The sequence below is a fragment of the Haematobia irritans genome, chromosome 1, assembly GCF_050003625.1.
Source record: "Haematobia irritans isolate KBUSLIRL chromosome 1, ASM5000362v1, whole genome shotgun sequence".
Lineage (NCBI taxonomy): Eukaryota > Metazoa > Arthropoda > Insecta > Diptera > Muscidae > Haematobia > Haematobia irritans.
In genome coordinates, this window is record NC_134397.1 from 134,010,847 (window position 1) to 134,030,260 (window position 19,414).

The 19,414-nt window shown below is 32.4% G+C and overlaps 1 long non-coding RNA gene across 1 annotated transcript; it reads left to right on the top strand.

Moving 5' to 3' along the window:
* Positions 1–16,691: 16,691 nt before the first annotated feature.
* LOC142242395 (uncharacterized) lies at positions 16,692–17,407 on the top strand. The gene is made up of 2 exons (XR_012724091.1): positions 16,692–16,799; positions 16,865–17,407. It is a non-coding gene; the product is annotated as an uncharacterized LOC142242395 (long non-coding RNA).
* The last annotated feature ends 2,007 nt before the right edge of the window (positions 17,408–19,414 follow it).

A 19,414-nucleotide genomic window follows, 5' to 3' on the forward strand; every position in this document is an offset into this window, starting at 1 on the left:
GCATATTTCATCCTATCCGGCTGAAATTTGGTACATGATGTTGGTATATGGTCTCTAACAACCATGCAAAAATTGGTCCACATCGGTTCATAATTATATATAGCCCCGATATAAACCGATCCCCAGATTTGGCTTGCGGAGCCTCAAAGAGAAACAAATTTTATCCGATCCGGCTGAAATTTGGTACATGAGGTTGGTATATGGTCTCTAACAACCATGCAAAAATTGGTCCACATCGGTTCATAATTATATATAGCCCCGATATAAACCGATCCCCAGATTTGGCTTGCGCAGCCTCTAAGAGAAGCAAATTTCATCCGATCCAGTTGAAATTTGGAACTTGGCGTTAGTATATTGTCTCTAACAACCGTGCGAGAATTGGTCCATATCAGTCCGTAACTATATATAGCCCACATATAAACCGTTTTCCAGATTTGAACTCCGTAGCCTCTTGGAGGAGCAAAATTCATCCGATCCGGTTCAAATTTGGAACGTGGTGTTAGTATATAGCCGCTAACAACCATACCAAAATTGGTCCATATCGGTCTATAGTTATATAGCCGTTCCAAAATCACACAAAAAATGGTCCATATCGGCTCATAATCATGGTTGCCACTCGAGCCAAAAATAATCTACCAAAATTTTATTTCTATAGAAAATTTTGTTAAAATTTTATTTCTATAGAAAATTTGGTTAAATTTGCATTTCTATAGAAAATTTTGTCAAAACTTTATTTCTTTAAAAAACTTTGTCAAAATTTTATTTCTATAATAAACTTTGTTAAAATTTCATTTCTATATAAAATTTTGTCAAAATTTTATTTCTATAGAAAATTTTGTCAAACTGAATTATATACGTATTTAATCGGTCTTTTTTAATTTAATATATACCACGTATGGACCTACTTACAATTTAGAAGACGGTGTTAGGAGGTTTTAAGATACATTGCCATCGGCAAGCGTTATCGCAACTCAAGTAATTCGATTGTGGATGGCAGTATTTAGAAGAAATTTCTACGCACTCCATGGTACATAAGCTTCGGCCTGGCCGAACTTACGGCCGTATATACTTGTTTAAATATATTATGTGTGGACGCAATCATATATTGATTTAAAAATTGCCAATAAACATATATGTATTTAGGGAGACCGAGAGAGTAAGTAAAAAAAATGGAAATAACCAATTGGCGTCTTAAAAATATATACACACAATGAAAATTTCATTAAATTTTTTTTTACCGGTGTATTCCTAAGGTGAAACATAATATGTTTGAACAATACAAACAATATTTTGTTTGGACCAACGCTGAAAATATATATGCTTTAAGCAGAATGTGTTTGGGAGTATATGTAACAGGAGTGATTTTTTTGAGGGTGTATAGCGTTAGTCCGTACGGAGTCTACACTGTAAAAAAGATTGTCGTGAGGCCAAAGATTCCATGTGTAGCATATAAGTGGCATTTTTCTTCTCACACAATTAATCTTATAATTTAGAAGACGATGTTAAGAATTTTTAGAAAGATAGTAGAAAGATAGACGCAATCCATGGTAGAGGGTACAAAAGATTCGATCTGGACGAACTTACGGCCGTATATACTTGTTCACCCAAAAAAGTGAACCCTCTATTACAGCCAATTTAACTTTATTTTAGTTCATGGAATTATGTTTGGAGAACGTTTCCTTTACCTTAATAATTTTTGCGTACGTTAGTTAAATGAACTAAAAAACGGGAACTAAATTCGTACTTCTCACAAAATAGTTCATTATTTCTTTAAATTTGTAAATTTTACTCCAAATGCACCCATTTTGAACTTCGTATGGCACTAAAGACATTCTTTTTTCCTTCAAACTTCGAAATTTTCTTTAACGAGTGAAAAAAAAAATATGTCTAATAAATTTTCTTGAATTTTGTCGAAACATTTATTTCTGTGATATCGGCGTGATGTCAGCATTAAAATTTTCTAAAAATAATCTAAATTTTCTAAAATTAACAAAAAAATCTTCCTGGTGGGTTCAATGTTTTTTGGCATGCATAGTTAGAATAATAATCCTGCTATCTCAGCAAAAAACGTAAATGGGAGAATAATTTTGGCCTCCGTGATCATATGGGTGTAAATCGGGCGAAAGATATATATGGGAGCTATATCTATATCTGAACCGATTTCAACCAAATTTGGCAAACTTAACGATACTATTAAACGTACTCCTTATGCAAAATTTGAAGCAACTCAGGGCAAAACTATGGCTTTTGAAGCCATATAAGTGCAAATCGGGAAAAAGATATATATGGGAGCTATATCTAAATCTGAACCGATTTCAACCAAATTTGGCACACATATCGATACTATTAAACGTACTCCTTGTGCAAAATTTGAAGCAAATCAGAATAAAACTCTGGCTTTTGAAGCCATACAAGTGCAAATCGAACAAAAGATATATATGGGAGCTATATCTAAATCTGAACCGATTTGGCTGATATTTTGCATATCTTACGAAATCCCCAAAATATTTGGCTGTCCGAAATTTTGAGAAAATACGTTTATAAATACGTCAATTATGACCAGATCGGTGATAAATATATATGGCAGCTATATCAAAATCAATAGCGATTGTCTTTGAGCCCATGTAAAACTCTGTGCCAAATTTCAGGCCGATCGGACTTAAACTGCGAGCTGTACTTTCCACAAAAAATTACATATACAGACAGACAGACAGACAGACGGACATCGCTAAATCGACTCAAAGTTTAATTCTAAGACGATCGGTATACTAAACGATGGGTCTCAGACTTTTCCTTCTTGGCGTTACATACAAATGCACAAACTTATTATACCCTGTACCACAGTAGTGGTGAAGGGTATAAACATTTTCTTTCATGGTGGAGTCACTTTCTTTGGGTGTAACAAAATAACAAAACAAAATAATTAATTTAATAAGTAATCATTAAATTAATATCATAATTAATGTATTCCTTATTTTTATTTTCATGTCTTTTTATAATATGATCACACTATTAACTTTCACTGACACACAGAAAAAATCCGTAGTTAAACTAACGCCACATTTAACTTATTTTTAATGAAAACAAATATTTGGTAGTAGTTAAATTTTATTTTTTTCGAAATTTTCCACAGCTTCATGAAATATTACTTTTCTTTAAGTATGTATCAAACATTTTATGAACTAAACGCGGGTATAAAGTTCAATGACCGTACACATAAGTTCAATATGAACTAAAGCAAAAGAAAATTTTCGTACGATTCCCAAAAATTTTCGTACGATAGTAAGAATGTACTACTGTATGATTAAAATGGTCATGATTTGGCGCCAATGATTTTGTTCTTTACTTTTACTTCATGTTTTCTTCTAAAAGAGGATGAGAAATTTCGTGAACGACAGTTACAAAAGTACAGGAGGACTTTAAATTTTCCTGATTTTAACAACGATTTGTGGAAATCTCAAAATGTCTCCTATAAAACAGTTATTTTTTTTGTGTATAAAATTCACTATATTTGTAATATTTTTACTTACCCAAATCGATTCTAATAGTCATTATAATACACTTATCTTTTTGTATTAGATCAAATAATTAAATGAAATGAAAAATATATGATTGGACATACTCCCAACCAGGTCCTGTCTAATTTTTATTGGTATTTTCTGACACTAGAGCTTTAATCGTCCTCATAGCTCTTGCAGGTACAACTCCGTCCGCATTACCACAATTTATAATAAATTCTCAACCGTAATGAGGTTAGGACTTTGTGCCAGATAATCTGTAGTTAAAAATTTGGCCACTATTATGTGATATTTATATCTAATATGAAACAACTTTCAATTAAGAAACCAATCTTAAGAAATTGCCGCCTTCAATAGAATTTTGTACGAAATCCATAAAATTCGGCCTGACCGAACTTTCATTTTATTTCTATGTAATATTTTATTAGTTTTAATTACAATTACATTTATTTTTCATAAAAAATGCCTGGCAATTTAAATTTTTTTTGTTTAGTTTTCATAGCTAAATTCTTTTGAATTAATAGTGGACAAACAGCCTCAATTTAGTTTGTAAAACAAATCATTTCTTGATTTCAAAAAACACTTTAGCCGTTGAAATTAATTGTTGATAAGTGCTTATAGTAAAGCGAAGAAAATATTTACCATTGGCCAAAGGTACAACATTGAAAATTTTCTCGTCTAATATCAAATCCTTGATAAGAGCAGAACCCTAAAGAGAGGAAGAGAAAGAAAAAAATATTTATTTAAAAAAAAAAACTATATTATACACTTAAAAAAATATTGACCTAATATGAAAATGTAGGTAGCCGAAATTTTAGGACACGCAACAATATTAAGGACAAATTTCTTTAAAATAATGATTAAAATTACATTAAAGAAAGGTTTTACGGCCATATTCATAAACAATCATTGACGTGCACCTTAAACCAGTGATAGCTATCATGCTCTTTTTATTTTATAAGCCTTATATAAAAATAGGTATTCATTAATCTTTAACAGCACTAATAAAGTTATCATCCGTTTTTAGTAACCGACCCATGTCGTTATATCTTGTCATTTTCAACGTAGTGATGAAGAACGAATTATAACCGCTTGATCTTAATAAAAATAAAGTCTCAACATTTTAATGATTTCGTGGCGAAAGATAATTTTCCAGGTTACATAAATTTATATGCAATCATGTTATAATTAGTCAATATGTTAGTATCGATATTGATATTAATCGAACCGGATTGTATTCGAATATCAAGTTTATTGTTATTAAAAATACATCACTAATATAATGGAATTCATATATATTAAATTTCTCGAGCTAATTTTCCACGCATTTTTCATTAAAGTAACAAAGGGAAGTTTAAGATGACGATCAATTTACATAATATTGGTACACCCTAAAAAAATCGCTTCTCTAACATATATTCCAACAAGGCCGTAGCCAGGATTTTAATTCGGGGGGGGGGGGGGGGGGGGGTTCAACTTTAAAAAAAAATATTCATATAATCTCATGTGTAGAAAATTTTATTTATGCATAGGTATGTATACAATATTTATACCCTGTTCCACAGTGTTAGTGCATATGTTTGCAACACCCAGAAGGAGACGAGATAGACACATGGTGTCTTTGGCAAAAATGCTCAGGGTGGGCTCTTGAGTCGATATAGCGATGTCCGTCTGTCCGTCTCCCAGATTTAGATATAGCTCCCATATATATATTTCGCCCGATATGGACTTATATGGCCCCAGAAGCCAGAATTTTATCCTAATTTGCTTAAAATTTTGCACAAGAAGAACAATTAGTACTACAGTCAAGTGTGCCAAATTTTATTGAAATCGGTTCAGATTTAGATATAGCTCCCATATATATCTTTCGATCGATATGGATTAATACGGTCCCAGAAGCCAGAGTTTTACCCCAATTTGGTTGAAATTTTGCACAGGGAGTAGTATTAGCATTGTAGCTATTCGTGCCAAATTTGGTTGAAATCGGTTCAGGTTTAGATATAGCTCCCATATATAGCTTTCGCCCGATTTACACTCAAATGACCACAGAGGCCAATTTTTTGCTCCGATTTAGTTGAAATTTTGCACAGGGAGTAGAATTAGCATTGTAGCTATGCGTGCCAAATTTGGTTGAAATCGGTTCAGATTTAGATATAGCTCCCATATATAGATTTCGCTCGATTTACACTCATATGTCCACAGAGGCCAATTTTTTGCTCCGATTTAGTTGAAATTTTGCACATGGAGTAGAATTAGCATTGTTGCTATGCGTGCCAAATTTGGTTGAAATCGGTTCAGATTTAGATATAGCTCCCATATATATGTTTTTTTGATTTCGACAAAAATGGTCAAAATACCAACATTTTCCTTGTAAAATCGCCACTGCTTAGTCGAAAAGTTGTAAAAATGACTCTAATTTTCCTAAACTTCTAATACATATATATCGAGCGATGAATCATAAACAAACTTTTTCGAAGTTTTCTTAAAATTGCTTCAGATTTAAACGTTTCCCATATTTTTTTTACTAACATTGTGTTCCACCCTAGTGCATTAGCCGACTTAAATTTTGAGTCTATAGATTTTGTAGAAGTCTATCAAATTCTGTCCAGATCGAGTGATATTTAAATGTATGTATTTGGGACACACCTTTATATAGCCCCCAACACATTTGACGGATGTGATATGGTATTGAAAATTTAGATCTACAAAGTGGTGCAGGGTATAATATAGTCGGCCCCGCCCGACTTTAGACTTTCCTTACTTGTTTTATAATATTAAATTGAGCCGACGGGCTTTTTGGGCAGCAAATAAATCAATCATAAATAAATCAATTCTTCAGTCGGCACATTTATTCGGCGATGAACCGACATTAATGCCAATCCTTTGAGTCTACTCTCGCTAGTCGAATTTCTAAGATACGTCTTTAATCTCTTCATTGTTGAAAATGAACGTTCGGATGAGCACGTAGTAACTGCAGGGATGGAAAATGCAGTACTATAGTACTTTTTTCAAACCTTTTTCACCCCGGTCAGTACCCCCGCGAATGATTTAATACCTTTTGTGTAGACATTTTTGAATCGATATCAGATATATGGTACAATAGCTTTGACAAAATATTTTAATATTTTGAGAAAGTCTTTATCAACCTTATTTGCTAATAATCTTTTACAAATATGGCAAAACAGACATGTTCATGTGGGAAGAAAATCTCGATTTTGTAAAAGACATAGTCAAAAACAGGATTTTATTGAACTTCAAGAAAGTTTTAGTCGAAAAAAGAATGCGATTCTATATTATCGATTTTTTATTTCGGTAGAAAATGTTGTCAAAATTTTATTTCTATATAGAATTTTTGCAAAATTTTATTTTTATAGAAAATTTTGTCAAAATTTTATTTCAATTGAAAATTTTGTAAAAATTTTATTTCTATAGGAAATTTTCTTTAAAATTCAGTCTCTTGACAATAATCTTCCAGTGAAATTTTTGTTGAAATTTAGTAAAAAGTACCTTTCCGCCCAAAAAATACCTTTTTTGTACATTCTTAAAAATTGTATTTTCCATCCCTGAGTAACTGGCAAAGTGACCAAAATTTTTAAAAGAATATGCACGTTTGGAAATATCTCTTTATTGCTTCCATCGCTGAATTAGACAGGTTCTTTTCGCAGGTTTTGCGCCATTTCATTTGCACATGTGTGTTTGGCTGTTTCGTTGTTGTTGCTATGGCCAAACAAAGCGAGTCATGTTCACAAAAAGAACAACAAACACACATAAAAAGCAGAAATACATTTTCCAAAAACAAGAACAAAAACAATTTGTTTTTTTCGACCGTCGTTTGACAGGCTTTTCAAGTAGTATTCTATGATTTGTGCAAGTTTTATAGGTAAGCGTTTTTCAAAATAAAACCTCCAGCTTTTCTTCAACATCTTCGATAAGATTTTTCTATACAGCTAAAAATATATATTTATTTATATAAAAATATTCATTCATTTCGGGGGGTTTGATCCCCCTCACCCCCCCCCCCCCCTGAATACGGCCTTGTATTCCAAACATATTTTGCAGGAAGCACATATATTCTTGGATATTACCGAAACATCATTATGTTTATTTTATGCGAACATATTATATATTTGGAAGCATTTTTAGTCCAAAAATATTATATGCTTGGGAGAATTTTCTCCCAAAGAAGATTGTGCTCAAAAAAAATTATTTCTGCCTAACTGTCTGTTGATAACAATAAAAGCTACGTAGCCCAGTGGATAGTGTGTTGTCTTACAAAATGTATGGTCCGCCGTTCGATTCTCCGTCTAGGCGAAAGGTAAATTTTAAAACTGAATAATTTCTTCAACATTGTTTGTATTACAGAAAAAGGTGCTAATGAAATGAAAAAGATGTGAGGGAATATACAATTAGGCGGAAATTAAAATTTTTTAAGCACAATCTTCGTTGGGAGAAAATTCTTCCAAGCATATAATATTTTTGGGCTAAAAATGCTTCCAAACATATATGTTCACATAAAACAAACATAATAATGTTTCGGCAATGTCCAATAATGTATGTGCTTCATGCAATTGTCTGAAATTTGTATTTTGTAATTTTTATACCCAACACCATAGAAAGGTGACGGGGATATAATAAGTTTGTCATTCCGTTTGTAACACATCGGAATCGATTTCCGACTATATAAAGTATATATATTCTTGATCAAGGAGAAATTCTAAGACGATATAAGCATGTCCGTCTGTCTCTCTGTTGTAATCTCGCTACAGCCTTCAATAATGGCACCATCATCCTGAAATTTGGCACAGATTCGTCTTTTGTTTGCAGACAGTTCAAGTACGAAGAGGGCTATATCGGTCCAAGTTTTGATATAGTCCCCATATAAACCGACCTCCCGATTTGGGGTCTTGGGCTTATAAAAACCGTAGTTTTTATCCAATTTGTTTTTATCTAATTTTGGAAATCTAGAGGTATTTTAGTACCATCAAAAAGTGTACCGAAAATGGTGCATATCGGTCCATGTTTTGGTATAGCCACCATATGGACCGATTTTGCTTCTTGGGCGTCTAGAAAGGGTATTTTCTATCCGATTTGCCTGAAATTGAAAATCTAGAGGTATTTGAAGACCACAAATTGGGGGTATCGGTCCTTGTTTTGGTATAGCCCCCATACAGACCGATCTCCCGATTTTACTTCTTGAGCTTCTAGAATCCGTAGTTTTAATCCAATTTACCTGAAATTTGAAATCTAGAGGTACTCTAGGACCCTAAAGATGTGTGTCGAAAATGGTGAGTAGCGGTAAATGTTTTGAAATAGCTCTCATATAGACCAATCTCCCGATTTTACTTCTTGGACTTCTAGAATCTGTAGTTTTTACCCAATTTGCCAGAAATTGGAAATCTAGAGGTATTCTATGAAAATAAAGAGATGTGCCGAAAATGGTGATTATGGGACCATGTTTCGATATAGCCCCCATATAGACCGATCTCCCGATTTTATTTTTAAATTGGAAATCTAGAGGTATTCTAGGAACATAAAGAGGTGTGCCGAATATATTGTGTATATATTGTGTATATATATATGCATTAGCGTAGCTAGACAATTTTCCTAGGGGGGGCTATAGCCCCCCTAGCTGAAAATTTATAGACTGAACTTATAGGTTCAATTAATGTTTTATTTCATAAAAATGAATAACAATATAGGCATCAAAATAACTCGACAATTAATTTATAATAAAGCAACTAAAAGTAGTTCCACACTTTTCCCAGCAAAAAAATTGGGAGTTTTTCTAATGTCACATCTTTAAAAGCACTTCCAAAAATGTCCTCACAAAGAAGTTAATTATTTTAACTACACAGGAAGTTTTTTTACTTCATTTTTTCATATTTTAATGTGTAATTTTTTGTTTTCTTTTAAAAAAGGTAAGAATAAATAAAATGGTACAAATTATTCAAATTTTGCCACAAAAATGCTAAATTCATTATACACATTTTTATAGAATTTTTGAAAATATTCGAGGGAAAACGTTTCAAACAAGCTTTAGAATACATTAAAAATCATAAAAAATATAAAAATTAATTATTTGGGAAAATATAACAAATTTTTTTAATTCACATTCAAAACACTGAATTTGGATCACAACTTAAGAAGTGATGCAAATTCATTGCAACGGCTGTTGAAACGGTGGACATTCGTTCTATGACAATTTCATATTACATTCATCGCTTCTCCGCCAATTTTGCACCACTTCCGGACCCAAAAAGAAAATTTTCACTTCTTTTTGGCTATGCGTTTTTGCAGCATTATTAAGATATTAATTTATGAAAGAATAGTATCAATTACTATTTTTTAAATTAAATTGACTAAACCAGACTAAATAAAATAATGAAGGAGCTTTAGTTATTCAACTAAATCAAAAGTTCAACCACAGATTTATTTTATAAATATCAGATTTCAAACATTGCCATCGGCAACTGCTACCACAACTAAATTAATTCGATTGTGCATGAAAGTCTTTAGCGGAACTTTGTGCGGTTGTATATACTTGTTTAATTTTTAGAAAAATGTAAAATCGTAAATAGGTTTTCAAATTCTGGGGGGGGGGCTAAAATTTTTCTGGGGGGGTCTAAGCCCCCTCCCCAGAGGCCTTCCTACGCTTATGTATATATGGTTTTGATATAGCCCCCTTATAAACCGGCACTCCGATTTGGGGTCTAGATTTTAGAACACAAATTAGATGTGCTGAATACTGTGTGTATCCTTCCATGTTTTGGTATAGCCCCCATTACACCGAACTCCCGATTTAACTCCTAGGGTTTCTAGAAATTGTAGTTTTTATGCGGTTTGCCACAAATTGAAATATACTGGCATTTTAGACCCATAACAAAGTTATATGATTTAGCTTTATCGGTCCATTGGGTAAGGCCTCCATATAGACCGATTTCGCTTATTGAGGATATAGAAGGCGCAGTGATCATGAAAATTGCTTGAAATTGAATGCAAAATTTCCAGATTTTACTTCTCGTTATCATTTTCAAATCAAGGCGTTATTTCATCATTTTCTTGTACACTTACAAGAGATGTTTATGATTCCTCTAAAACTCAAACAAAAACAAGTAAGTAAAGTCTAAAGTCGGGAGGGGCCGACTGTATTATACCCCGCACCACTTTGTAGATCTAAATTTTCGGTACCATATCACATCCGTCAAATGTGTTGGGGGCTATATATATAGGTTTATCCCAAATACATACATTTAAATATTACTCGATCTGGACAGAATTTGATAGACTTCTACAAAATCTATAGACTCAAAATTTAAGTCGGCTAATGCACTAGGGTGAAACACAATGTTAGTAAAAAGCAAGTAAGGAAAGTCTAAAGTCGGGCGGGGCCGACTATATTATACCCTGCACCACTTTGTAGATCTAAATTTTCGATACCATATCACATCCGTCAAATGTTTTGGGTGCTATATATAAAGGTTTGTCCCAAATACATACATTTAAATATCACTCGATTTGGACAGAATTTGATAGACTTTTACAAAATCTATAGACTCAAAATTTAAGTTGGCTAATGCACTAGGGTGGAACACAATTTTAGTAAAAAAATAATATGGGGAACATTTAAATCTGAAGCAATTTTAAGGAAACTTCGCAAAAGTTTATTTATGATTTATCGCTCGATATACATGTATTATAAGTTTAGGTAAATTAGAGTCATTTTTACAACTTTTCGACTAAGCAGTGACGATTTTTCAAGGAAAATGTTAGTATTTTGACCATTTTTGTCTAAATCAGAAAAACATATATATGGGAACTATATCTAAATCTGAACCGATTTCAATCAAATTTGGCACACATGACTATATTACTAATTGTACTCCTAGTGCCAAAACTCTGGCTTCTGAGGCCATATAAGTCCATATCGGGCGAAAAATATATATGGAAGCTATATCTAAATCTGCACCGATTTCAATCAAATTTGGCACACATGACTATACTACCAATTGTACTCCTTGTGCAAAATTCCAAGCTAATCGGGATACAACTCTGGCTTTTAGGGCCATATTAGTCCATATCGGGCGAAAGATATATATGGGAGCTATATCTAAATCTGAACCGATTTCAATAAAATTTTGGACACTTGACTATACTACTAATTATACTCCTAGTGCAAAATTTCAACCAAATTCGGCCAAAAATCTGGCTTCTGGGGCCATATAAGTCCATATCGGGCGAAAGATATATATGGGAGCTATATCTAAATCTGAACCGATTTCAGTCAAATTTTGCACACTTGACTATACGACTAAGTGTTATGTTTGTACAAAATTTCAAGCAAATCGGTATAAAACTCTGGCTGCTGGGTCCATATCGGGCGAAAGATATATATGGGAGCTATATCTAAATCTGAACCGATTTCTTCAGATTTAGATATAGCTCTGACCCAAATTAGGAACATGTGCCAAATTTGAAGGCGATTGGACTTAAATTGCGACCTAGACTTTGATCACAAAAATGTGTTCACAGACAGACGGACGGACGGACGGACAGACGGACATGTTTATATCGACTCAGGGACCCACCCTGAGCATTATTGCCAAAGACACCATGTGTCTATCTCGCCGCCTTCTGGGTGTTACAAACATATGCATTAACTTATAATACCCTGTTCCACAGTGTGGCGCAGGGTATAAAAATGGTTCTTATAGGTATGTTCAGAATCTGATCTAGTCTTTAAATTTATCTTCGGGAAGTGTACTAGTTGAACTGCTCTGCTTGGGAGAATATCTGTCATCAAACCCCTCTGAAATTTTCAAAGGAAACTATTATATTTGATTCATGGTGGTGGGTATTTAAGATTCGGCCCGGCCGAACTTACTACTTTATATACTTTTTTTTTTTGTTTTTTGAAAAAGTAAGTGTAATGATCTAAACTACAGTTTAAAACTTGTTATAAATTACGAGCTACATTTTGTTCTGTGTACTGGTGCTATTACATTACCTTGTTACCAAATAGATATGCAGGACACACTTACCCTGTAAGGACATGTGTGATTTATATTCGAATAACGGTCGATGGAGGAGAATAACATATTCAGTATAGGATATTTTTTTCGATTTGCGAAAAAAGCACACAAATCAGCCGATATATTTAACAGATGAGGTTTGTAACCATTTGTGTTTTTAAAGAGAACAATGTGAGCCTGTAAAAAAATGAAGAAGACTCCATTTTCATTTAATGAAATCGATTCATGATGTGCATAACCAACCGTAGCTTGTGAAATTGATGGTTTCAAAATTTCAAAATTTCAAATGTGAATTTCACACTGGACATTGGTGAATTTAAAGGTACCAGCAAGTATCAACGATGGCAAAATTCCCACCAATCCTATATAAGCGATATGAGTCTGCATGTTTTCTAGCATTCGACAAATGCATTATCTTCGAACTTATATATAAGACAAAATTTTATATCTAAGTATATGTACATGTTATATCGAATAATTTCTAAATGAAGAACAATTTATCGCCACTCTGTGGCCAGTTAATAATATCAAGTCTATTTTTTAAATCGGGAACAATTTCATGCATGGGATAGAATATAAATTAAGTTATTTCGCAATAAAACTATATATCATTATTATAAGGTGAGTACCTCGATATATGGCCAAGATAACGTCTTACATACTCATACAGTTTCCCAGCAAACAATTTTAAAATAACTTGCAAAGAAGTTGCCTGACTTGCTATCAGGTGATCATGCAAAAAATGCATGCAATTTTTTATTCTTCGATTTGTATACCTCTACCATGGGGTATATAAGTAAGTTCTTCCCAAGTCATTACACTGAAAAAAAGCAATATTTGGAACCGATTTTGTCTTTAAGCTAAGGCTTTTGGTATTGCTTCCGAGCCAAAGAAGCGAATAATTGAAGTAAGAATACATTTAAGACACAATTCTCTTTTAAATTTGAGTTTTGCATGCTTGATTCTAGGAAAGTTTTCAGAATTATTAAAGCCAAGTTGGCCTTACTTAAACAAATTTGTCTTTCATGTAAAGATACCTGGTTTAAAACGGCATAATTGAAAAGTTTAACAACGTTTGGGCAAGGAAAAAACTTAATATCAGAGAAATGCGTCTTCTATGCTAAGCAAAATTCACATTTTATGGACATGCAATCTTTGGCCTCACGACAATAGTTTTTTCAGTGTACTTTTAATATACTTCAAAAAAATGCTCTTCCAGAGATGCGTTTATTTTTCACTTTAGGTTGCTATAATTTCTAAACCCCTCGTCTGACAGCAGATAGATTTGCTCCAATAACAATTCATTTTCCCAGCAAAAAAATTTGGAAGTTCTTCAAAAGGCACAACTTTAAAAGCACTTCCAAAAATTCCCTCCCAAAGATGTTCTTTATTTTAACTAACCAGGAAGTTCTTTTGATTCATTTTTTTAAAACTCGATTTTTCATATTTTTAATAAGAAATTTTAAATAATTTTGTTTCAAATAGATTAAAAAATGAGTAAGAAGTAATAAAATGGTACATTTATTTAAATTTTGTCGAAAAAATTTTAAATCCATTCTAAAAAAAGAATTATGAAAATTATTTAATTGGAAAAATATTACAACATTTCATAAATCACATCCAAAACATTGAATTCTGACTATACCTTAAGAAGTGATGAAAATTCTGTGCAAAGGCGGTTGAAATGGTGGACATCCGTCCTATGACAAGCCCATGTTAAATTCATCGCTTGTGCGCCAATTTTGCACCACTTCCGGATTCAAAAAGAATATTTTCACTACTTTTTTGGCGACGCTTTTTTGCTGGGTTATTGTTTTTAAGATTAGAAAAGCGTTTTGTATTTTGCATTAAAAAATAGAGTTAATAGTGATGGAATTTAAGCGTGATAGTATGATTGCTTTATACTTGGCTGGAAAATACAAGTGACTTTCATTAGAGCCCTCCAGCATTTAAATGTGAATAAATCTTTTGGTTCTCGTATTGTATTGTAAAGGCCAGAGGTAGAAAACGTGTTCGTGAGCCGAACATACACACAAGCAAATATTGTTCGTCTTCAATCACGAAAGTAATTGATCCTATTAATTTTTAATTGAAATGTCGTCAATCACAGAAATGATCGTATCAATTAAAAAATTAATTGAAAGTCAATTAAAAAAATAATTGATATTATTAATGTTTGTGATTGATTTTCATTTCAATTAAAAAAATTGTTGAATCAATTAAATTGTTAATTGAATATTTTTTAAAACTCAGTTAAGTCTTCAATTGGAAAAATTTTCGTGAAATCAAGAGAACGAATGCAACACATATTAAAAATAAGTTTGGACGAAACCATTGAAGTTCCAAACGGGAAAATGTCCTAACAACAGTACTGAAACAAAGAAAATCTAAAGATCTCAATCCACTGGAGATCCGTAGACTACGGGATATTTCGGAGAATAAGTTTGGCACTAACAAATACCAAAGCGTCGATCATTTCAAGACGGCTCTTCGCCGAGAATAAGTTAAAATACCGCAAGAGCCACTTTCGTCCAACGTGTGATTGCTTTGTCGACCTTTTGGTCAAAGGTAACCAATTCGAACAACTCCAAAATAATTCTAAAAGTTGATGCTATTTCCGAAATTTTTTGTTCTTGAACAATAAAAAAAAGTTATATTTTGTTGCATAACATATCAGTCATTCTATATGTTTCGCTTCGAGTTGAAACCCCCTTTATATTCGCTGTTACTTTTTAAAATTTAATTTTAAAGGAGACATGTTCGCCTCAATGGAGTGTGTAAATTAGGGCTGTCACTCGGATTTGTTATTTTTAATCCCAGAAGTTTTCGGGATCCCAAAAAAATAATCCCAATTTGTTAAATTTGTGGCTTTTTAGGATTGTTTATTAATAAATTGGAGAATTCATTCAGTGCATAGCGCGCTTAGATTTAATACCCGACAAATTGAGTTAATACACATTTATTGTATACATTGAGTAAGAATTAATTATACATGAGGTATACTATAAACAACACAATTTCACCAAAAAACCGAAGTAAACGACCAGGTCCTCCTTTGAACAATGAGTTCATGTGAAATGGAATTCGTACCACATAGGGAGTCACCATGGTGCAATGGTTAGCATGCCCGCCTTGTCGTGGGATCGAATCCTGTTTCGACCAAACACCGAAAAGTTTTTCAGCGGTGGATTATCCCACCTCAGTAATGCTGGTGACATTTCTGAGTGTTTCAAAGCTTCTCTAAGTGGTTTCACTGCAATGTGGAACGCCGTTAGAAGTCAGCTACAAAAAGGAGGTCCCTTGTCATTGAGCTTAACATAGAATCGGGCAGCACTCAGTGACAAGAGAGAAGTTCACCACTGTGGTATCATAATGGACTGAATAGTCTAAGTGAACCTGAAATACCGGACTGACATTATACTTAACCTAACCTACCACATAAAATAAAAAGCACTGATAAAAAGTATGTCGACAATGTGACAAGATCGCGTTTATCTGATAAAAGTTTTGGATGCCTTCACAATGGACTGAATAGTCTAAGTGAACCTGAAATACCGGGCTGCCATTATACTTAACCTAACCTACCACATAAAATAAGAAGCACTGATAAAAAGTATGTCGACAATATGACAAGATCGCGTTTATCTGATAAAAATTTTGGATGCCTTGATATTTTTAAGAAGTTACTTAAAACGATGAAGTACAAAAGGATTAAGAAAAGTGTAATACCGAATTCCGGTATTTATAAAACTCGATCTTAAAATGACAGCCCTCCCAATAAACACAGGATGAGCGTTTTTCAACAACTTTTCAACATAAATTCAACTTGACTTGAAATAGCTCATCTTCAATACATCTTCAAATTGTTTGCGAATTACTTCCAATTTGCCAAAATGTTGACGAAATCTTTGAAAAGGTGTTGAAGATAATATGAGAAAACTTTGACAAAACACTACCCTAAAATGCAACGAAAAAACCATGTGGTTTTCAATACTTATTTGTGCAACGAAGTTCATGGTCAATTGCAAGAAATAAAAAAATGGAAAATTTTAGACAAATAACCAAATAGTTTATAAAAATAGGTAAGTGAAAATAAAAAATGAAATAAAACTTTAAGGAAGTCACGAAATGTATATCTCTTTGCAGAAAATTGAAATTATGGATTCAACGTTCTTGAAAACATTAAAAAGCTGGCCGATAAAAAAATTGTGGACAATTAACTGGAACTGCTTCAAATAGTTTATAATAATTGGTACGTCAATATGAAAAATTAAATCAACACTTTAGAGAAGTCACTAAATTTAAATCTCTTTGCAGAAAACTAAATTCTTTGGATGCTACATTCTTGCAAACATTAAGAAGCTGACCAATGAAAAATGAGTGGCTTATCGACAAGAAAAAGTTTCCAGAAACATTACAAGTGCAACCTATTAAAATTGTTAAAAACAACAAATTGTTGAAATCAACAACTTCTGGATGAACATGTGCATCACATCGTCAGTTTAATTCATATGCTATTATCAGTTTAAAATGGATATTTTGTGAATTCCTTCTGCTGGAAATCAATTCTAACACGCGGTCCAGTACGTTCCTAATTTCAAATTGCACGCATGTTAATAAATGTTAATGCTGTTTTATGACACCAAAAGGAAGGAAATCGAGTTATCAATGCAAAAGTGTTTACTAATAATGTTTAAGATATTTAAAGTTTTGTTGTTTGTTTTTTTTTTTTTTTTGTTCTTATTTGTTGATATGTTTAATAAGATTATTATTTATCAATTGGTAATGTAGTGTATTATGTAGTGTAGTGTATTATTATATATTTTATTTTGATGAAAATTAATAAATTATACAAAATTCATAGAATTTTGGCTTTGACTTTCAATTTGAAGTGGGGATATCATTCATACAAATTTAGGTTGAAAAGTATTTGCAACGATGTTAATTTTGAATTTGACTCGCATCGAAAATTGTTTGACAAATTATTGAGTAGCGATGCATTACAATTTGAGGATAACACTTGAGATATTATTGCTAATGTGTTGAATTTCACTGTTGAGGGTAATGTCTGTTTTTTGTTGAGAACGCGATTTTCTCAACAATTTCTCAACTTGAATATTTCCCTAATCCTTTGAAAAAATGTTTGAAAAATTGTTGAAATTTAGCATTTTTCAAACGTTTGTGTTTATTAGAAATTAACATTAATTGGGAATTAACATTTGTGTTTATTGGGAAATAACATTATAGCATGTCTAGAGTAGGGCTGTCACGCGGGATAAATCCCGTCCTGAACTCCCGATATTTTTGGGACGGGATTTATCCCGAATCCCAGGTTTTTTTATTTGTAATCCCTGGAGTTTTCGGGATCACTCAGTGTAAACGGCCTTTAGATTTCACACCCAACAAAAGGGCTGTTTTCTTTTAGCACTGGATACCTTAAGCCGTGAAGGACTAAAAGAAAACAGAGTACTCGCTTATCCAGAACATCTCCAAAAATATGCAACACTGTCATCAGCTGTTTAAAAACAAACACAGAAAAGAAGTTAAATCTTGCATTTTTAATATATGAAATGCTCCAATTTGTAATAAATATTTACTGCTGCGATTACTTATGACACTGTACCACTTTGAATCTCATGGTTTTTGATAAATTAGTCACAATAAATTGCTATTGTGAATCACTTTATCAAAATACAATCCGGCAACATCGGCGCGACTTGCACTGATGAGTTGTTCTGGATAGAACACCAGTGCAACGATGTTCTGGATAGCCCATACAAATGTTGCATCCAGTGCTAAAAGAAAACAGCCCTAAAGTGAGTTAATAAACATTTAGGGTACACCTTGAGTACAAATTTATTATACATGAGGTATACTAAACAGCACAATTTCATCAAAAAATCGAAGTAAACGATAAGGACCTTTGAATAATGAATACATGTGAAATGAAATTCGTACCACATAAAATAAAAAGCAATGATAAAAGTTCGATTGAAAATATGACAAGATTGCGTTTATCTGATAAAAATTTGGATGCCTTGATATTTTTACTTAAATCGAAGTACAAAAGGATTATCGCAAGTATACTAACATAATCCTTACAATGTTTTGCAGAATAAGATAGCGATGTGAGATGGCTTTTTTATTTATGTTTTTTCATAATATTGTTGTTTTTCGTTTCTTCACAATGTTGAGTTTGACTAAGTATTCGTTAATTATGATAGCAATTTAAAATTGCTTTTTAATTTACTCTTGTGTTCTTTTGTTGTTTTTTTTTTTTGTTTTTTGTTAATAAAATTGAATTAAACTAAATTGGTTCAATGTACAAAAATTTTTGGAGCTGTAGATTGTTGTTACATAAAATATTTAAAGCATACCGAAAAAAATCCCGTGATTCTATATTTTGAAATCCCGGGATTTTTAAGAATCTATCCCGAATGACAGTCCTAGTGATAAAAAACAGGTTTTTTGAAAGTGCATTTTTCTGGGTTCTAAAAATCCGGATCATTTTTTAAATGCGGTTTTTCCAAAAAGTAGAAAAACGCTTAATATAATATAAATGAAGGACAAATATTTCAATGTTAAATTGAGTACTATGTTCGTATCTTTCACCAAAACACTAAATTACAAGTACAAAAATAGGCGATATATATGAAGACGATTATATTTTTATAAAGTCTTTTGACATAATGAATGGAAAAGATCTAAGGAATTGATTGTGAACCATTTTATGTTTATAATTTAATTAATTTAAAAAAGTAACCGTGAAAACAAGCTGGTTTTCAGGTTGAAAACTAAACATAGTACTCACCCAATAAACACAAACATTTGAAAAATGCTAAATTTCAACAATTTTTCAAACATTTT